Below are 23190 nucleotides of genomic sequence, written 5' to 3'. Positions count from 1 at the left end.
TCAGTGTATGCCCTTTGTCATTGTCGCAGTATTTTTCACCCTTGGGATATCAAAGGCTTTACACCTTCCAGATGCCATATACCCTACTTGCAAGGTGTAAGGTACATATGTGATGTACAAGACCTAATCCTCTGAGCTTCTATTCCTCCAGTCTGAACACTGCCTTTGAATTTGATATGTTAAGCTGTTCACAGAGGTTGTTCAACTACTAAGCCTTGTAAAGCTAAGCCCCCCATTGGGGGTCTCTTACTTCCTCTAATTTTTCTTCTTTTTATTGTAGTTTACATGCGATCCAGGAAGGGAAAATGCAAGTGTGGGAGGCAGATTCCCCATTAAGATAGGCACAAAAAGTGGCTGTTTTTTGGTTTGGGTGCTGCACACAATTATTCGCAGCATGAGATTTGCCAGGTTGAACCTTTTGGCTCGGGGTACTGTGGCCCCAATGTTCAGCCTGCCCCTTAAGAAGAAAGTCAAAAAGGGACATACTGATCCTGTAGCTGTCCAGCCTCCACTGGACTTCTCTGTTGGGTTGGATGAAGAACCCAAGGGCCATCAGGTGCAAACCTCTGCCCCAACCCAGTTGGAGGCTGACATGGAGCCGTCTACCTACATGTCTGCTGAGGCTGTGCCTACCTTTGGTGCAGGTGTGTAAGGGGAACCATGGCTGATTATTTTGGAGGGGCCTATATGGGGATTCTTCAGTTGCTTGTTAGGAAGGAGGTGTCTGGTATCCTCTTTGAATCTAGGCAGGGGCCTGAACCTCCTAGATTTGTTAAAGCTGATATTCCTTTGAAAAAGTGGTAGAAGACTAAGCATGTGGCCCCTATAGCTAAAGATTCCCACAAAGAATCGCAGGATTTTGCACAAGGACTTTTCAATGTTGTTATGGCCCTTACCTTACCTTTAACCCTCAAAGTTATCTGCCCTGCTTCTATTCCTTGGTCTTCTAGAACTTCCAAATGTCCTTGGGATTCTGATTCCTTTGATGAAGACTTAGACTCTGGTGAGGAGTCATTGGCTTACTCTTCTCTGATTCACTCTCCTCTTGCCCTGGGAACTGAAGAAGAATATTCACTTTCTTCTGACTCCCCTATGAAATAATTGTCCTTTGAGGTATCCTAGTTCTTACGATGGAACACTAAGGGAGGCTGTTCCCATATTTATGATGTTCAGAAAAGGTAATGTGAGCTATTGCAAATAAATTTTTCTCGGTCTTCTGCAGTTCATCCAGTGCTGGATGCCTCCTGCCCCTAAAAAAATGAACATGCTCTAAAAAGTTCCTGAAGCTCAAATCATCTTGTATAAAAGACCTTCCTCTGATCCTGCTGTTATTTCTGTAGCCACTGATAAGCCATCCAAGTTACTGTCCTCTTAAGCTTGAACATTAATGATAAGGACATCTGTGCCCTGGACAGGTATGATAAAAAGTATATACCTCTGCTACCCTAGGTTTCAGGGCTATTTAATTTCCAGACCCATGTGTCTATGTATGCCATTGTTCTTCTCTTCCAACTTGGGAGCATTCTGGCTAAAATGCCTAATTCAGAGGGTAAGTTTTCTGCCATTTTCCTTTTCAGCTTTGCTTCTCAGGTAGCTTGCCATTTTATCAAGTGCAGTTTTAATGCTGTAGCTACTTGGGATTGCCACCTTTTGTTGTTACTAAAACTGGACTCTGGTTACACCCCTCATAACTCCCATAACCCCACTCATATTCTGCCCACTTTCCTCCCATTTTGTGACATTGTCACATCAGACAAAGTGGAATGTCCTTTTCCATCCATGATGCCTTTTTTCTGAGGATTTACTATGCTTTAAAAAAAAAAAAAAAAAAAAAGTATATCCGCCAATTTAATAAACTCCAATAGTCCATTTCTTTTTTGAAGTAGAATACCAGAGTTTGTACAGTGTTTTCTGGACTATCTTACAATCAGTTTGATTTCTGGATGGTCTGAAAAAAAAAACGGATAGGTGGCAATGCTAAGAGTTACCATTTCTTCATGGCAACCATTTTTACTGCCACAAGTATTTTTTTTTTTTTTTAAATTAAACCCTATGTGGGCTCAAGGGTTATAGCATGTATTTTGATACCCAGAGCAGACTTCAAAGAATTTTTCCACTGGTGGATAGCAAATGCTAGAGGTGTGATAGAGAAGAACAAGGTGAATGGGAACATATGTTTTGGGAGCATAAAGAGTTGGCTGATTTTTTCCCCTACAGAGTAAAATGGGGCGTGAAAATGGCTGTAACTAAGGAAATTATTATTATTATTTTTTTTTATTGAGCTGAGGCAAAGGATCTGAATTGCTTAGACGTTGTAAGGCCTTATTAAGTTTAATTCTGTTGGCTGCCAAAAAAGCAATTACTAGAAAATGGAAATCAAAGTCTAAACCAACTGTATTTGAAGTATTGAATATTATAAAAGAACTGGAAGAGAGATGTTTAGAAAAGGGAAGGAGCATATTACATAGAAATAAACTGAAACTGCAGGAGTAATACATGAGGAATAATGTTCAGAGTACGATTTAAGGGAAAGCAGGAATTCAGCATTTTATGTATTTGATTGATGGTTACAAAGAGCAAATTATCATTATAACAGCTACTAACCAATGCAGTCAGAGTGTCATACTGCTCAGAGCTAGAAGTCTAAATCTCAAAAAGCACTCTCTCGAAGCACTCCTTAAAACAGAAAACATCTGCATTTGTGCTGTAATAGAGACCTGGTTCCAAGGCAGCAGAAAGCCCCCTGCATTACCAGGCTATAACTAATTCCACACCTTTCAGCCCCAGAACTTGGACCGAAGCTCCAAAAGCAGTGGTGTTTCCCTAGTCATAAAGGATGTGCACACCTCCAGACGGGTAGCCCAACATAACACATCAGAGATACTTTAGGTGCAGCTAACATTGTGTAAGACAGCGATTCAGGTCGTATCCTGCTATAGGTCCCCAACCATGTCCCAAGTCTCCCACGCCACATTCCTAAGCACCCCGGAGAATATTAGGGTCAAACCTAACACTCTCTTACTAGGCAACTTCAACTACCCCTCCATTAACTGGGAAAACTACTCATGTGCCAGTACACTTGCTTAACGTTTCCTGGAGTTCATTAATTCCAATGCCCTGGACCAGCTCGTTCTTACCACCACTAGAGGTAGCAACATCCTTGACCTGGTCATTACTAGCATGGGCGACCGTTGCTCTACACCAATAGTCAAGCTCCTCCCTGGTTAGATCCGACCACAAACTAATCACCTTGGAAATTCACATCCCTCCCACCCCACCCCCACTGCAAAGGTAACCACCATGAAAAACTTCTCCAAAGCTAACTTTGGGCTCCTAAAAAAACAGAGGTGGCTAACTTCATGGCACCCATGCAAATGGAGAATAGTTGCATGACTGAATCATACACCAATACCCTGTAAGAACAAGTACACAAATGCGTGGATCTCACCATCCCCAATAGAATCAAGATGCTCTCCTCCAAAAAAAGGAAGCCAGTCTGGTGGTTCCCCTGCCATAAACAAACTCTACAACAGAAGGAGGAAACTGATGCAGCATAAGGTGAAGTCCCAAGACTGGAAAAACTCCCTTATGAGCCTCAACAAAAAGTTGAGATCCCTCATCAAATCCTCTAAAGCTAACTATGAAAACAGAATTGTAGCAGATATTGAAGACAACCACCAGGCCTTCTATAGTAATGTAAAGAATATCCACAGCAATACCCAGATTTGCTCTGAGGTACTGCACAATGATACCTCCTATACCGATTAAAACAAAGAGTGAGAAGGTCACACTGAAAAACCAATCAGTATACCGAGCCAACAGATATTGCCAGTATACTGGCTGGATTCACTGCCAACTTTACCCCCCCAAAGGATCAATCACAATACCAGTAGATTGCCAGGCACCCAGTATTACTGCTGCACAAGTTAAAACAGCACTGTCCAAGGCCAAGAATATAGCTTCAATTGGACCTGACAATATCCCTGGCTGTGTTTTACATGAACTACAGAGTGAACTGGCACCTCACTTGTGTGCTCTGTTCAGTCACAGCCTCACCTCAGGCTTTGTCCCTACCAAATGGCGCACTGCAGCAGCCATCCCTCTCCACAAAGGAGGAGCAACTACAGACCCTGGGAATTATCGTCCCATTAGCCTGATGAGTCGGATATGCAAAGCTGTGGAATGCATCATCATGGACCTAATGAACAAGGACATAGGGAATCTCCAAACTCTGGATCCCACACAGTTTGGTTTTGTGAAGGGTAGACCATGCCTGCTCAACTTGGTCGACTTCTTTGAGTCAGTCACCAGATCTGTGGATGAAGACAAAGGTGGTTCATACAGCCTACCATGATCTGGCCAAGGCTTTTGATACCATTCCTCACTCAAGAATCATTGAAAAACTCACTAAGCTAGGCATCAACCCCTGTATCACTAGGTGGGTTGCAAACTGGCTCACAGATAGAACCCACAGTGTGAAAGTAGCTGACTCCAAGTCAGACTGCCAATTAGTCACGAGTGGAGTCCCACAGGGTTCAGTCCTGTGTCCTCTCATATTTGGTATCTACTTCTCTGAAGTCCAGGCCAACACGAAGGGACTCTGGCTGACAAAGTTCACAGATGATTGCAAGTTGGGAGCTGCTATAAACTCCCCAAGTGATGTTGACATCCTACAGAATGGTCTTACTGTGACCACCGACTGGTGTCAAAACCATGGTTTTAAGCTCGGTGCCAAAACATGTGTCGTAATCACAGTGATGGTAGTCCACTGAACGCAGGATGAGTTATAAGAGATCTGGGAACACAAGTTGACCGCGACCTCTCTTTTGATCACCACATTGCCACTGTGGTCAGAAAGCCCTTCTGTGTGGCACAGCTCATTACCAAAGGTTTTGCATCCAGGAAGAAAGAGGTCATAGTCTCCCTCTACTCTTCCCTCATTAGGCCAGTCATCAAGTACAGTGCCCCATTTGGCATGTACCACAATAGACACCTGCAACAACTGGAGAGGCTGCAAAAGTACCTCATAAAGAGGATCCTAGGCCTAAAACACTTGTCCTATATGGACAGACTCAAAAAAAAAAAAAAAACCTCCAACTGTTCTATGTCTCATATCGCCTACTTAGAGGCGATCTGTGCTTGACTTACAAAGCCATGTGTGACCCAGCTCTGTTAGAAGTGCTATATCTAAAGAAATCCCAATCCTTCTGCACCACATGCTCCAGAGACCTCAACCTCATTACCACAATTAGTAGAACATGCTGGAGGGACAGGTTCATAACCCAGAAGACTGCCCATGCTATGGAAAAGACTTCCCATAAATGTCAAGCAGAGCACCTCGCTGACCCTCTTCAAGAGAAATCTTGATGAGTGGATGGGAAACAGAAAATTAACCCCAGGGATAACTCCAGTGGCTCTACTCAACAGAGGCACTAGGAACTAAGTTCGGGTGGCACTATGCCAGGGTAATCCTATGGCTAGGCTTGTAAAGGCCCCAGGACCATTAGCCTTGTACACACCTATGAACATATGAATTTATGAACAAAGAAAGAAAAAAATGTGATGTATACAAATGGAAAAACAATGTTTGTATGGTGTATCTTCTTTTCTGTTAATGTATGTATGACTATGTCTTATGTGAAAAATTAAAAGTGTTAAGGGAGGAAAAAGCATTTCAACAGGTCCTTGTTGAATTTCTGATTACTGTTATGAGGATTACATACATAAATTCTATATGTGCCCATGGAGTTCATAGTTCCTCCATTTTCTCAGTACAACAGATTCCTGCAAATTTAAGATCGCACTAACTCTGGAGGCTACGTCTATTAAGCAGTCAATAACTGATGCCAGGCAGAGGATGGCTTCCTTATTCTTGGATGTGGGAAACTCATGCAGAGTTGGTAAAAAAAGTCGCAGTTATAAAAAGTAGGTTACAGCAGTACTAAAAGGAAGAGTATTTAGTCATTTTTCAGTTTCAAGCAAGTTTGTTTACACAAACAAAAACTGAGTTTCTTCCTAAATGTGCAGACTGCCAGAAAAAGAATTAGCATTGCAGCAAAGTATTTGCATAGTTCTCCTGTCTGTGCTTCACCCTACAGGAATCTAAAATGCTGCACTAATTATAAAGACAATCCCAAAGTAAGCTGGTATTTTGAGCAACTTCTAGGTCTTTCCTTCAGTGTGCAGAGTAATGGCCCTTTGTCCCTTGTTAACTTCAGGGCTATATTCCTAAACTTTTCAGAGACATCATTTGGCTGTTCTTGTTACTTTCAAGTAGACTGTTATCACATTCTTGTTTCATGGACTGAGAGCTTACTAAGGAAGTGACCCTGGTTTAGCTCCCAAAGCAGCTAATTTAGTTAGTACAAGACCAGTTTGCCTACCTGCTTCAACTTCTCCAGCATATACCCTCTTCTTCTCCCATCGCTATGGTTCCCTGGCTAAGCAGTCTTTTTGTCTGTCTCTGCTTGTAGATGTTTATATCGTGTTGCATGGGACTCTGTATAGTATGCAATTAAGCTGGTCAGTTATGATAATTTGTTTCACCTTGCATGTTGTACAGGTGAGATGGCAGACTAGAACTAGTGTTTTTTAATGGACTTAACTTGCATACACCATTGAATTATACACTGTGTTCTTCTCCTTTTTGTCTGTCATGTCTGAGTCTGTTTCCTTGGGCCAGTGCACCTACCTGTTCAATACCATATGTAAATTAATATTCCTGTTATTCATTTAAATAAAAAAATATTTTTGTTAATCATTTTTAGCCATTAAACCCAGAACTGGTTCCATATTTGCCAGCAGTGAGATAATAGTAAATGCTATTTAAAAGCTCTTTCCAGTTTGTAAGGATTTGACATATTTGCAGTTTATGACTTAGGAGCTTCCCTGAATTGCCATTTTGTCAGTGTGATTGCAGAGATTTTCCCTCTTTCAAATAATTCAAGTAAAAACATGGTAAGAAGTGTGTAGTTTTTATGGATACAGCATATATTTTTTGAAAACATTGTAATTAAATGCTTGACATCTCATAGTGGCTGATTAAGCCATAGGGCTTTGCAGAGGGATACATGGAAGGTATATGATTTAAACACCAGCTTATGATTGCATGAATCAGTTCAGCAGTATTCAGATGTGGCACTGTTTTTCAGAACTGCTGTGCAAATCCAGAACTTGCCTGGGGAGTGATGTAGACAACATTGGATTCTGCTTCAGGGAGGGAAACACCTGTGGACATCATAGGTAGTTACTCTGCACAGTGGTTTTCAGTATGTAAGGGTAAGAAAAACACAAACGTCTAGTGGAGTGTTACTAGTATTGTGATTGCAATTGGTAGCAGTTTCTGTTCCTACAACTGTCAGCCTTCATTTTTATGTAAGTGGAGGAGTAAAAGCTGTAGCCAAATGCAGATTCAGAATTAATTAGAAGTCTGTCATTGGCTGCATATTTTATTGAAGAAAAAAAACGTGCAACTAGATCGCACAATACTAGCTTTTGCATGTTTTGTTTGCTTGATATGCTTGGTATAGCTAGAAACAAGTATTGATCTATTGTATCTCTGTTGAGGCTCCCATGGCTTCCTCGCTTAATCCCGATTCCAAATCCCCATGCCTGTTCTTTGACTGACTGTAGTTTAATAAAACTGCGCGCACAGCCTATTTGCACTTTGTGATACCTTAAACCTTCTGTAATGGATGTGCATGGGATGTACGCAAATGACTTCTTAAGGACATCAAGTGTTTCAGCTACATGGCTTCTGAATGTTCATGAATTTTTAATTTTCCACTTTTTAAGTCTTTATGTTTTTTTTTGCAAAGTATCCCAACCAAAGGGTAAAACGGACACACAAACTTTCAGTAAAAACTGCAAGACAAACTCAGCCAAGCTAGATATTTTGCAGGTGCCTTAATTTTCGTGGGCATCAGCTGGGTTTAAAGTCCCTGTATTTCTCAAGTATAGCCAAACTATCCACTTATACTGTGTTGATGAGGTTGATTTAAAGACCAAAACATGCATGCCCACAGTTAGTGGAATTTAGCTTTACTGGCCTGAATGTAACCATAAAGACTTAAAAGTGAAGAAAAGAAAAAAAACTCCTGGACATTCAGAAGTTATGTAGCTGAAATATTTGATTTTCGTAAGGGGTCATTTACATATATCCCATGGGCCTCCATTACAAGTGGTTTAAGGTATCACACAGTGAAAACTCTAGCTTGGATGAGTTTTTCTTGCAGTTTTTACTGAATTGTTTTGCATGTCCTTTTTTAACCCTCTGTAGTTTGAGTTTTGACATGTGTACGAGTTCTTTGTTGCCATCAAAGTTCAGTTATTTTCAAGTCTAAGACTTTCAGTAAGTAGGCTCTGACAGTTACTAATTTTGGAGGATAGCGTTTTGTCATTTGATGAAAATTGTTAAGCTGGGATATGTGCAAGAAGTCTGTCAGATGCTGTTTTCTTTATCTCATGAAAGACCAAGGCAATGAGTTTGTATTCCCCAAGGAGTCTAAAGCTCTACTAAGACATCAATCTCAGGAAATGATGTAGACATGAAATAGGTCCATTTAATGTCTAATGTGTCTTAACTGTGCATGTTTTCTGATTGACAGAATGGGTACCCTGCTAGCACAATATCAGCTAATTTAGAAGTTTACTGTTAAATTAACATTTTATTGTTACTGGATGTTAAATGTCAGAGTAAGCAAGACATTAATGTGCTTAACCTACTTGCATGGTAATTGGACACAAGCATCCTTTGGTATTAGTTACAAGTAATGCATTCCATTAGGATGAGCTTTTCTGTCTCTTACTGATTAGCTGAGCACAGTGCATCATGATGCTGAAGTAACTTTATGTGCCATAAAAGTGCTTGTACGAAGAAATGCCCTTTGACAGTGAAAAAAAAAAACATAACCACATTTCACAGATGAAAGCAGAATAAGCAAATGGTGAAGGGCAGTGGGGAAATAATAACAACTTCGTTACTTTCAGTGAGTGCGCCTTGTTTTACTGTTTCTTCCACATACTGTGAAACCTTACTTGTTAGAATGTGATTTTCTGCAACTTCAAAGAGAATGCAATTCTTTAATTTTTATAAGTAGTGGCTCTGCTTTTGTTTTTTTCACTCTGCTTCAACTCAGCCTCGTATCTGACAGCCTAATGATGTGAATGCAGGGAGAGTATGGATATCTACATTATATACTGCGAGTTGGTGTTTTCCATCTTTTTTAATGTATGTTGTCTTTAATTTTGTAATTAGTCGAGGGTATTGATTATGTCACAAACTCATCAGATTTCTGTTAAATTGTGCTGTCCCATAGTATGTTATGCAGCATTTTCCCATGCTGTTCCTGTGGTTGTGCTTTATGCCATTAAGATGATGGGTGTGAGTTTATATGCATTTTAAAAAATATGCAACTTTAAAATAAAAAAAGTTTCTTTAAGCATTTTGATCCATACAGTCAGAGACACTGCATCTCAAAAGTGTTTCTTCTGAGAATAGAGACAGAACTTGTCACCTTCTGACAAAAATGCTAGTTACACAATGTCGTCATAAGTTTTGTGAACAGTTTTCTGACTATCTGTAGGAAAAATGTGTTGGATTTATAAGAAATAATGAGGTGCAGGGAAAAAAATAGTCATCAAAAATGGAGAGCATTTTCTGCAATAAAAAAATTTGTGTATTAGCATTTAACCCATTGTTGTATTACCAAGCTAAAATCTGGTTCCTTTTTGTTCTAAATATGCAGTGACAGTGTTTTTATATTTTCTAGCGGACTTATCAGTTCAGTACATTTCTGCTACTGGTTGTCTCTTACCTGTCTCACATCTGATCTTATTTTAATTTAACCACCGAAGACTAAAATAACCTGGAGAGATTGTAACTTCTTAATGAGATGTTTACATTGTTATATATTTCATTGCTGATGATGTGCCCTTAACAGCAAATATGTAATTGAAAATCTAGATTGATAGGTTTAATGAGAATTTGTACTTAGGGTGGTAGTCATATTCTGATGGCTTACATGAGCTTAATGATTATCTGCAAATAATGCTGCTGTGGCTTTATGTAAATGTGGAAAGAGTGAACAACCTCCATTGGTTTTCAGAACTTCTCGGCTCGTTGACAAAACCCTTGGAGCAGTGTTGCACATTTGAAGCAGTATAAAGTGAGTAAATAGCCAGGACACTTGTGTGGAAGGGTTTGTACATAAGTAAAGGTGCGAATGGTGTCAGGCATTTGTGGAAGGAGGCTGTGGGCACAAGCCTGTGTGGATTTCTTGAAATTTTCTTCAAAAAATCTGTGCTAAGCTCAGGTGAGCACTGCTGGTCAGCAACATACCCAAACAGTTTTAAGATTTCTTGTATTTAATACAAACTGTGTTCTTGTGTGCACACCCTATTTGAGCTTGTATGAGCTTGGAAATAAGGAAGACAGGAAAGCTGTAAATAAATGACAGAGAAGACGAGGGGAAAACAGAAGGAACATATTAAGAGGGTTGTGTGCTGGAGGACGTGGAAGAGGAGAGTGGCAGTTTGATTTTGTGGGGTTAGATCCCCTTTTTCCATTTATTAAGAAAGAAATTGGGGAAGGATTAAGGGTGAAGTGTGTAGAACAGAGGGTTAGGGAACCACCAAGGAAGACAGAAACATAAGACAGACAAGAACACTGTGGTGGGTTCCCTTTAGGAAGGTGATGAGAGATATAGATGGCAGGTAGAGACAAAGGCAGTATGAGGAGGTGCATGATGCAGCCACCACCCTGTCCTGGAAGACTTAAGTGATTCCCCTTCCTTATGAACCTGGAAGAGGGTGTCTGATGTGAGGTGGAGGCTTTCAGTGATTTGCTGGATGAAGCTGACCAGGTCAGTGAGTCTTGTACCTACTGCAGGAAAGAGTGAAATGGGTACAGCCATCTCAACCAGGTCCTGATTCTTATGGTGATTACTTATCAGGCTGCCTTGCAACTGTGAAGATGTCATTGGGTATGCAGGGTGAGTTGGAGATATTTCCCAAACCTTGGAAGATTGCAGCTCAGCTGCCCTGGATGCTGTCTTAGACATGTAGAAAAAAATGTAGAAGGGAGAGGGGGGAAAAGAGACTGTGAGAAATGAAGACAAAAAAAAAAAACTCCTAAGTGTTGTGAAGCAGTTGCATTGAAAAGTAGGCATTTAATAATTGAATCAGAAATTGCTATTAAGCAGTGGTACATATTTTGCATGTGCTAATAAAACGACTGACTTTGGGCAACTACTTCATGATGGTACTTACTATTATTGCTTCTTATGTGTTATGAATGAATAACGGCTTTAAGTTCTGAAATTAAGTTATCTTTGGTGAAGTATTGCAGAAGTAAATACTGACAGCTACTGTTTCAGTAATTAAAAAAAACAATGTGCACACAAACCAAGAACCAACAGCACAGTCCCCCACCAGGCAGTAGAAAAGTGTCCAAAGATGATGTGAAAAAAATGTTTGCAGCAAATCCACATAGGCAGGAAAAAATTCAACCATGGCCTTTAAGAAACAGGAAAATTAAGTACACTTATGTAAAGCCAAAGCAGCGTTATTTGCAGATAATCATTAAGCTCATGTAAGCTAATTGAAGGAAGGACACTGAGCAAACTCGGATCTGTAATATGTAACATTAAGTATCCTTTTTTTTTGCTTATTTCTTTGAGTTATTTATAGCACTTTGCCTACTGTATATTTTTCTAGCTAGTTTCACTGTGTGTGAGGTATTAACTGGAAATTGTCCACTTTTATTAACCATCTGTTGGGTTGTTTGATTCTGATAACTTGTTTGCAGTTAAAAGCTTTCCCTAGAGGCTCCTTTAGCTGTTTAAAACTTTCATTTAAAGGCTCACTGCTGCTTTTCTGCTGTGAGAAACATTTCTGCAGCTTGTTTTTCACCCTCCCTATTGGTACGCTGGTGGCTTTGCAGTCGTCCCCCCCCCCCCCCCACTGCAAATTTGATCACCCACCTCCCAGTCTAGTGTTATTACCTCATTCTACCTAAGACAGGGAGAACATTTGAGAAGGCCAATCAGTTTAGTTTCTGCTCCTCCTTTCTCTCTTTCCACGTAGAATTTTTTTTTTTTTTAAAGCTCGTTTCCTGCCTTTCCTGTGGGTAGTCTCGTCTGGATACAGATTTGCTGTGTCCAGGACTATTTGTGGGCTTCTAAGCCCCAAGCCTTTCGGTGTTGGAGGGGAAGCCTTCTAGCTTAATTTTGTTTCTTAGAACTAGCCATTTTTTTGTTTCAGCACTAGTCTGTTTCTTGAGCTCAGCACTTGTTCAGAACTTATTGTAAGCACTAAATAAGCTACAAATTACTACAGCACTCAGCTTTCCTCACTGTCTAGAGGAAAACAGTTTCTAGTACTCAACAAATAAGCACCTATCCAGGCATGTCCAATGGTCAGCTCCTGGTGTTTTCTCCTGTCTACCTGATGAATCTGAGCATCTTGGGGCAATGCAGCAATTGCCTCATGTACACAGACAAACCCTCTCCTCCTACCACCCAACACTACAACCTGTGAGAGATGCACTTATATAACCAAACTGGAAGCAAAGCTCTCTTCACCTAAGACTGGACTAGACAGTCAAGAGGAGAAGGTAAACACTTGCACCACACCACACTCGGCACATAGTCCCTCAAAACTTACACCACCAAAGCGCGCACATATAAACACAAAACACACACCTACATTCGTGGAGGCTCTCAGTAAAAACCTGCCCATTCAACAGGGACCTCCAAAGCAGAAACACAAGCAACCTCCACCCCCCAACACAACCTAAATAACACATAGCCCATAAACTGTGTGCCACTCAACCACAGCCCATGAGGCATAACAGCGTATCCAACACTCTAGTCATAGGTGACTCTATAGTCAGGCACGCTGATGTTCTACTCACCAGGCTAAGCAAGGAGAGGGTTACTGTCAGCTGCCTGTCGGGTGCCAGGATCTGCCACATAACGCATGCACTCAGGTCACTCCACAACAAGTACAAATATGACTCTCTTTGTTCATGTTGGTGTGAATGACCTGAGACGTACCCCTATGGACTACATGAAAAGGGACATGTAGGAGCTGTCCGATCTTGTAGCCCAGGCAGGTATGATCGTAGCCCTGAGTAGCATCCTGCCATCACCCAGAATGATACCACAGTACAAGGACAAAATGATTGACTTCAACAATTGGCTAAGCTTCTGGTGTCATTCTAAGGGGATCCAGTATCTGTCTGCCTGGGATGACATGATTGACAAACCACGATGCTTTGCCAGAGATGGCCTGCACCTCTGGTATTCTGGATACTGGCTAAGGCTCCAGCCACCCCTGTAGTGCCTTTTTTAGGCAAGGTTCAATTGACAAATTCACCACCATAACCGGTACAAGCAAGAAGAATCTGAGGGTATTGCTACTCAATGCTAGAAGTGTAAACCTCAAAATGCACTCACTCGAGGCACTCCTTAAAATGGAGAACATCAACATCTGTGCAGTGACAGAGACCTGGTTCAAGGCTCCAGAGAGTACCCCTGCATTACCGGGCTATAATTCATACCACATCTTTCGGCCACCTAACCTGGACCAAAACACTAAAGGCGGAGGTGTGTCCATATTCATTAAGGATATCCACACCTCCAGGCTAGTTGCTTTGCATAATGCATCTGAGATTATCCAAGTGCAACTAACTCTAGGCAAGACCACAATGCAAATTGTAGCTTGCTACAGATCCCCCACCATGCCCCAGGATTCCCACTCCTCATTTCTTGATACACTGGAAAATATTAGGGTACAACCTAACACCCTAATAATGGGTGATTTCAACTACCCCACCATTAACTGGGAAAACTACTCCTGTACCAACTTTTGTACTCGACGTTTTCTGGAATTCATAAATTCCAATGCCTTGGATCAACTTATCCACACCCCCACCAGGGGCAGCAGTATCCTAGACCTGGTTATTACCAACATGGGCAACTGGTGCTCCACACCAGAGGTCAATTCCTCGTTGGTCAGATCCGACCACAAGCTAATCACCCTAGACATCCACATCCCTCCCCCACCCCCATTAGGGAAACAACAGTAAAAAATTTCTCTAAAGCCAACTTCATGCTTCTTAAGACAGAAGTGGCAAACTTCACGACACCCATGCTGACGGACAATAGAGCTATGACTGCTGAATCCTACATAAATGCACTTTATAAAGCAGTTACACGAGTGCATGGATCGTGCAATCCCTAACAGAACCAAGATGCTATCCTACATAAAAAGGAAGCCAATCTGGTGGTCCCCTGCCATAAACTCTAAACAGAAGAAAGAAACTGTTGCAAAAATGAGTAAAATCCCATGATTGGAGGAACTCCCTCGTCAGCCTCAGTAAGAAGCTGAGATCCCTCATAAAATCCTCCAAAGCTAGTTACGAAAACAAAATCGCCACTGACTGTAAAGACAACCGCAAAGCATTCTATAGCTATGTCAAGAATCTCAATGGCAACAGTCAGATCTGCTCTGAGTTACAGTACAATGGCACTAAATATACAGAACCTGCTGATATTGCCAACATCCTGGCAGATAGGTTCAGTGCTTACTGTGTACCCCCTTGTCATCCCCTAAAGGGCCCATCTCTATACCAGAAGAATGCAAAGTTCTTGTAATCATGGCTGCACAGGTAAAAAAACACACTATCCATGGGACCTGACAACATCCCAGGCTGTGTTCTACATGAACTACAGAACGAACTGGCACCCACGAACTGGCACCCCACCTAGGTATCATGTTCAATCATAGCCTCACCTCAGGCTATGTGCCCACTGAATGGCACACAGTGACTGTTATCCCACTCCTCAAAGGGGGAGCCACCACAGACCCCAGAAACTACCGCCCCCATTAGCCTAACGAGCCTGGTCTGCAAGGCTATGGAACGTATCATCATGGACCTTATAAACAATGACATTGGTAATCTGCAAACTCTGGTCCCAACCCAGTTTGGGTTTGTTAAAGGCAGATCATGTCCCCTAAACCTGATGGACTTCTTGAAGCAGTCACCAAAGCTGTAGATGAGGGTAAGGTGGTTCACACAGCCTATCTGGATCTCGCCAAAGCTTTCGACACCATCCCCCACTCTGGAATTATAGATAAACTCACTAAACTAGGTATAAATCCCTATGTCACAAGATGGGTTGCCAACTGGCTCACTGACAGAAACCACACTGGAAGTAGCGGACTCCAAATTCAACTTCAGACCAGTGACAAGTGGGAGTACCACAGGGTTCAGTCCTGGGTCCTCTCCTGTTTGGTATCTACTTCCCTGAAGTACAGGCTAACACAGAAGGTCTTTGGCTAATGAAATCTGCAGATGACTGCAACTAGAAGCCATAATCAAAACTCCAAAAGATGAGGGCATCCTACAAAAGGGCCTCACTGAGACAGATGTCTGGTGTCAAAGCCATGGCCTAAGCTCATTGCCAAAAAGTGCATTGTTAACCCTTTTGGTAAAAACTCAGTACCCATGAACTACCACATAGGCGGTAGTCTACTTAACACCAAAAGTGTGATAAGAGACCTTGGGACACAGGTGGACAGTAGTCTCTCCTTTGATAATCACATTGCCACCGTAGTCAAGAAATCCTTCTACGTGGCACACCTCATCACAAGAGGTCATTGTTCCCCTCTACTCTTCACTCATTAGACCCATTATAGAGTACAATGCCCTTTTGGTATGTACCTCACAAGACATCTACAACAACTGGAAAGGCCACAGAAATGCCTCACAAAGAGGATTACTGGCCTCAAACAGATGCCCTGTACAGACAGTCTGAAAAAACTGCAGCTTTACTCTGTCACGTATCACCTACTCAGAGGCGATCTCTGCCTAACACACACAGCTATGTCAAACCCAGAGCTTTTAGACATGCTCCACTTAAAAATCCCAGTCCCTATGAGCTACACGGTCTAGGGACCTAAACCTTGTCACCACAATAAACAGAACATGCTGGAGGGATAGATTCCTGTCCCAGAGACTTCCCATACTCTGGAACAAACTACATATCTGTATCAAACAAAGCTCCTCATTAACACTCTTCAAGAAAAATCTTGATGATTGGATGGGAGATAGGAAATTCACCCCGGAGATCACTTCTGTGGCTCTGCTCGACAGTGGCACAGGAAAATAATTTTCTTGGATGGCGAAAGCCAGGGTACCTTTTGGCTAGGCTTATGTAGGCCCTAGGGCCAATAGCCTAGTTACCTACCTATGAACTGTTAAAACATACTAAGTGCTTTCATCCCAAGCTTTACTGAATGGGCAACTGTGCCGTTGGTTCTTAGCTACTGTTTCAGTGCCAGGGAATACTTCCATTACTAGAGCAGTCATCATTTATATACTGTAGTTCCTTCCAGTTCTGTGGTTCAGTGTTGTGCATTTACGTAACTATTTCTGTTTTTATTTATTGACTGTTGACTGATTTGTTTATAGTAATTAAACAAGATAAAATGTGGTAGTGCATTAATGAATGTATTCTAAGGAAATAAAATATTATATTCAAAATTCTTCAGTATTAAAATAACCAAATCAAACCAGCCAGCTGGAAGAATACATGTTGACGTGGTTTGTGTTCATTTATATAAATGTATGATTGCCTGTGTCGTAAGTGATGGTTTAATAGAGATGTTTCTTGTTTACATAAATTATTCAATTTCTGCCCTTTGTTTTAATGTTGTGTAGGTTGTATGATATATAGCAAGATATGTGATGTATGTTTGTAAACGTGACCTTGTTAACGCAGTTTGATTACTTTTGTATTTATTTTATTTTTATTTATTTAACATTTGTTGACCGGGAATGTCCGACTAGGTTCCACAGAGCCTGTTTTCAGTGGAGGCCCGGGGAGAAAAGCTCCAGATATAAGTATAAATGTAAAATTGCCTGTCACAAGTGATAATTCAGTAAAGGTGTTTTAAAAAAAAGTTGTTTCTAAATCTAGCCTGAACAGGCCATCAGTCTCTCGGTTTTCTTTCCTGAATCTAAAACAGTGAGAAAAGATTATGCACATCTTGGTGTGCACATGCAGCTCAGGTACTACCTTAACAGAACTAAGCCCTTCGGAAAAGCTGAGCAGCTATTTACTTCCTCTCCTTGAGCTAAGAAGGGTCAACCTGTCACTAAGCAAACGATTGCTCATTGGTTGATCTCAGCTACTGTTTTTTTTACCCCCATCATGATAAATCTCTTCCAGGCAAGGTTAAGGTACATTCCACCAGATCTTTGTCTCCAGTTGCCTACTGGAAAGGAGTGAGCTCTATAGGATTCTAGGGGCAGCAACCTGGTCCTGTGTTCATACCTTTACAAAGCACTGCAAACTGGACTTTTTTATCAAGTTCCAGAGCAGGCTTTGTAAGGACATTTTGTGAGGGGACTCCTGGACCCTTATCCTTCCTCCTTCCAGGTAGGGTAAGCTTTGGGAATCTACCCATATTCCACTAAGGCAGTGTGAATGATTAACACAGTACAGTTTTGTAAGTCCTACTTTATCTGCAACAGTAGGTGTTCGAATTTCACACTGCTTAAGTGGCAGCACTCCTCCTTAGTTTTGTATATAGTTCAATGGTATCCAAACTTATTGCGGTGTTGGTTGGCCGTTATTTGTGTTGATTCTTTTAGGGCTGCGAATTGGTTGGTTTCAGGTAATTTTTGCTTCTGGTCCTTGTTTTCTTCCACTTGGCACTGAAAGCCTGAGTAAATATGTGTGCGAGTTTAGACTTCCCTTGATTGTAGGTGCTTGGCCAGTCGCTTATCAGAGAGAGTCGGGGAGTGGGACTGATCTCTGGATAACTGACGATGTTAGTTTGTGCAGGCATGGAACCGATATGCCACTGAGGTATTGTGAAATCTGAACATCTGCTGTTACAGGTAAGTAGGAGTTAGGCAACTGTACTTTGTTGGGCTCTGTACCGTTTAATATTTTCTTCCTCTGCTCCTACAGTTACAGGATGATGGGTCTAATATTTCACAATAAATCTTAATTGAAAATGTTAAGATGCAGTGCAAAAGGTATGCAACTAGCTGGATCTCTGGTCTGGTTACCATTTGTAGAGCTCTACCTGGACATTAGAAATGTAAGCATCGTTATTACACATGGTCTTAAGAAGATGCAGACATATATTTTGTAAAAAAAACTGTGCGTCTGAGATTTTCCATTATGAGATTCAAAATGTTCAGCAATTGTTAGGGGGAATAAAAGTTGTGAAATTTTAATGATTGTATCTTTATCTGTACTAAACCTTATTTAATATAACAGCAGTTTGACGAAAATGTTCCAGAGACTTAAAAAGTCAATGAGTTTATTCTGTTAAGAGGTGTGTGAGTTCAGCAGGCATTAAGTATTAAGAAGATTGCTTTGAATAAACATAGTCTGAGAATAACATGCTGTCAGAAAACAAGGATTAGTCTGTAAATATTACATTAATGAAATTTTGCAATGCTAGAACCAATAAGGACCAGTGAATGCTCCATCTCCCAGGACTGACAAGAGTGGCTCTCGCTTGCCCATTGAGAGGACTCCCAACAGCCACAGAGGAAGTGGCTAACCCCCAGTCCATAGCGGCTGTAGTTGCTACACCTGAGGGATCCAGGGTAAAAGAATGGTCTGAGTTATAACAAATGGCCACAGCAGAGCTTCACCTGCACCTGAGGCAAATTGCTAGCCTGCTGTAATGACAAAGGCTGTTTGCTTAATTTTTTTATTTTTTTTTGTGGTTGAATTAAGACCAGGATTATGTTTCACGGTCAAGCCAAAAATGGTGCCTCTTTCCAGCGAAGACAAGCAACAATTATCTGTAAACCTTACCAGTCCACAAAAGTTACTTTTTTGACAGAAAAAAAACACAGTAAATTGAACTTTAAGGCACTATGTCAGCCCCAGAAAAGAAAAACAGACAGTTTCGTCACAGAAAAAAGTTTTTACTTTACACTACTTTTAAACTGACAGGAAAAAATAGTTTTTCATTTAAAAGAACGTTAGTCTCAAGCTAGTCCATTAAAACAAAATGCTCCTAGCCGTAAAATAATTTTCCTGAAGAGGAATGTAATAAAACAGTTAAGAAAATGGAATTTTTTTTTTCCACAAAGGGAACTTATTTGCCCAGTAAAGGGAAGCACAAGCTGACCGTGACTCCTCAAAAGCCTCAGAATAGTGTACTGTTTGGCAGCAGTCAAGCTGTGAAGAGCAGCTTCTGGCCCAGACTTGTATTTTACTCAGCTCACCTAAAGCTGCTTAACAGTTTACTTGCATGGAAGGTGCCCTGAAGCTTTGGAAGCTGTCCGGCAGGATATAACCCATATAGATAAGGCTATTGCAGCAGTGATCATATGAACAGCTGCAGTTATGTTAAGTTTGGCTTGAACAACTCTACTTTCTTTGTCATACCATGAAATGAGCTAAACCACATCTTCTCTCTGCCAAAGACTGTGCCAACCTGTGTCAGTTTTTAGCACCCAAATTTATTTTGCAAATCTAGTTCACATTCCTTTCTTGGATTTTTTTTTAAATTCCAAACATTCTTGAACCTTTCTTATCCAACACCCTAATCATTTCATTTTTCTTATGACTTTATCCCTAAAACTTCTAGTGTGGTGATCTATATTACTTGACTTCAGTTGTTTGGCGTAAGTAATCATCTGGACAGCCAAAAGTCATAAAACGTTCTTCCTTCAAATCCACTTACACCCATCAGAAACAGTTTGTTTACTACCATAGTTTACTTCTTGTTTCCCTATCTGCTTGCTCAGTGCTATATACAATATGAATGAACAATGTACAGATTTTCACCATGGTTGAACATTGTTTTTTCTTTGGTGTTTAATTCAGCAATGTTGTGAACCGCTTCAAATGAGGTACACATGGGGAATCAAAACATAACCGCTCAAATGGTGTAGTGGTACATTGCTCTGTCTAGTGCCCAGGGTCCTGGGTTCGAGGCTTGGCAGGGCTGATTATTTCCATGAACTAAGACTTGCACTCCATGTTCCTAAGCACCCTGGAGAATATTAGGTTCCAAGCTAACACTGTCATACTGGGCGACTTCAACTACCCCTTCAGTAACTGGGAAAACTACTCATGTTCCAACATACTTGCCCAATGTTTCCTGGTATTCATTAATTCCAATGCCCTCAACGAGCTTATTCTTATCCCCACTAGAGGTAGCAACATCCTTGACCTGATCATTACTAACATGGGCGACCGTTGCACCAGTAGTCATCTCCTCCCTGGTTTGACCCGACCGCAAACTAATCACCTTGGAAATCCACATCCCTCCCTCACCCCCGCAAAGGTAACCACCATGACAAACTTCTCCAAAGCTAACTTTGGGCTCCTAAAAACAGAGGTGGCTAACTTCATGGCACCCATGCAAATGGAGAATAGTGGCATGACCGCAGAATCATACACCAGTGCACTGTACGAACAAGTACACAAATGCATGGATCTCGCCATACCCATTAGAAACAAGATGCTCTCCTCCAAAAAAGAGGAAGCCAATCTGGTGGTCACCTGCCATAAACAAACTCTACAACAGGAGGAGGAAACTGATGCAGAATATGGTGTAGTTCCAAGACTGGAAAAACAGCAGTTGAGATTCCTCATCAAATCCTCTAAAGCTAGCTATGAAAACAGAATTGCAGCAGCTAGTAAAGACAACCACAAGGGCTTCTATATTTATGTAAAGAATCTTCACGGCAATACCAAGATTTACTCTGAGCTGCTGCACAGTGGTACCTCCTATACCGAGCGAACAGATATTTCCTATATACTGGCCGACAGATTCAGTGCCAACTTTACCCCCTGCCCTCCAAAGACAAATCACAATACAAGTCGATTGTCTGGCACCCAGTATTTTTGCTGCACAGGTTAAAACAGCACTATCCAAGGCCAAGAATACAGCTTCTATGGGACCTGACAATATCCCTGGCTGTGTTCTACATGAAGTACAGTGTGAACTGGCACCTCACCTGTGTGCCCTGTTCAGTCGCAGCCTCACCTCAGGCTTTGTCCCTACCAAGTGGCGCACTGCAACAGTCATCCCTTTCCACAAAGGAAGCAGGACTACAGACCCTGGGAACTATCACCCCATTAGCCTGATGAGTCTGATATGTAAAGCTATGGAACGCATCATCATCGACCTAGTAAACTAGGATATAGGGATTCTCCAAACTCTGGATCCCACACAGTTTGGTTTTGTGAAGGGTGGATCATGCCTGCTCAACCTGGTCGACTTCTTTGAGTCAGTCACCAGAGCTGTAGATGAAGGTAAGGTGGTTCATACAGCCTACCTTGATCTGGCCAAGGCCTTTGATACCATTCCCACTCAGGAATCCTAGAAAAACTCTCTAAGCTAGTCATCAGTCGCATCACTAGGTGGGTTGCAAACTGGCTCGTAGAACCCACAGTGTGAAAGTAGGTGACTCCAAGTCAGACTGCCAACCAGTCATAAGTGGAGTCCAACAAGGTTCGGTCCTGGGTCCTCTCCTGCTTAATATCTACTTCTCAAGTCCAGGCCAACACAAAGGGACTCTGGCTGACAAAGTTCACAGATGATTGCAAGTTGGAAGCTGTTATTAACTTCCCAAGTGAGGTTGACATCCAACAGAAAGGCCTTGCTGAGACCAACGATTGGTGTCAGAACCATGGCCTTAAGCTCAATGCCAAAAAAGTGTCGTCATCCCCTTTGGGAAAAACCCGGTTTGCATGAATTACCACATCGATGGTAGTCCACCGATCACAGAAGGCGTTATAAGAGATATGGGAACACAGGTTGACAGCAACCTCTCTCTTGTCCACCACATTGTCACTGTGGTCAGAAAGTCCTTTTATGTGGCACATCTCATTACTAAGGGTTTTTTATCCAGGAAGAAAGAGGTCATTGTGTCCCTCTAGTGTTCTCTCATTAGGCCAATCATAAAGTACAATGCCTCATTTGGCATGCACCTCACTAGACACCTGCAACAACTGGAGAGGCCATAAAAGTACCTCACAAAGAGGATCCTAGGCCTTAAACACTTGTTCTATATAGACAGACTTAAAAAAAAAACTCCAACTATTCTCTGTCTCGTATTGCCTTCTGAGAGGCAATCTCTGCTTGACTTACAAAGCCATGTGTTACCCAGCTCTGTTAGAAGTACTGTATCTAAAGAAATCCCAATCCCTATGCACCAAACGCTCCAGAGACCTCAGCCTCATTACCACAATCAACAGAATATGCTGGAGGGATGGGTTTATAACCCAGAGACTGCCCATGCTATGGAATAGACTTCCCATACATGCCAAACAGAGCACCTCACTGGCCCTCTTCAAGAGAAATCTTAACGGGTGGGTGAAAATAGAAAATTCACCCAGGAGATCACTCTAGTGGCTCTACTCAACAGAGGCACTGGGAACTAAGGTCGGGTGGCACGATGCCAGGGTAATCCTATGGGCTAGGCCTGTAAAGGCTCCAGGGCCATTAGCCTAGTACACATGTATGAACCTATAAATTAAAATTCATAATGCATTTGAACTGGGAAAAGTATTACCACCTACAACTTTTATACACTGGCTTGCTTGGTGTTTGCTGACTCATACTGCTGTCCCTTCCCCTGTATTCATTCTGTTGCTAAAGGCTAACTCCAGGATAAGTCAACATTCAGCACTGACAAATACTTGTGTCCATTTGTTCATTGTGTAATGGGAATGACAAACCCCCATGAACTGTAACAAAGATTCACAGTGCGTGTCTCTGTTGGTAACTTCTAGCAGTGCAGCTTGCTCTTCTTGCTGTAAATTCATTTAACCTTTGAAGTAGGCACAGATTTTATTAAGAATGAACATTTCTTATCCAGTTTGATATGAGTGAAGTAGAATATTTTTCCTGCATTATTTTGTTTTACATGGAAAATGGTCATAAAGTAAGCAATTTACATTTTATTCATAATGTACATGTTCTGAATATTTGGAGACCAGATCTCACTGATGACATCTCTCTACAGGTTTATGGTCTTTTTGTATTCCGTATGCTGCACGTACATATTGTAATACTGATTGAACATACTGTTACCTGTGTTAACCAAACTGGGCAGTTTGCAGGATTATTGTCATTGTATGTTGTAGTATTTATTATGTGGGTGCACAAGACTTCTCAGAATTAAGTCAAGACTTT

The 23190-nt window shown here is 41.5% G+C and overlaps 1 protein-coding gene across 1 annotated transcript in view; it reads left to right on the top strand.

Annotated features, from left to right (window-relative positions):
- HRAS (HRas proto-oncogene, GTPase) overlaps positions 1-23190 on the top strand; it is an 814425-nt gene that overhangs the window by 443551 nt on the left and 347684 nt on the right. The window lies entirely within an intron of this gene.

Source organism: Protopterus annectens, chromosome 17.part0 (assembly GCF_019279795.1).
Source record: "Protopterus annectens isolate FY-2018-M chromosome 17.part0, PAN1.0, whole genome shotgun sequence".
NCBI classification, from domain to species: Eukaryota; Metazoa; Chordata; order Ceratodontiformes; family Protopteridae; genus Protopterus; species Protopterus annectens.
Note: the sequence above shows the minus strand (reverse complement) of the source record. Positions and strands in the feature narration are given on the sequence as shown.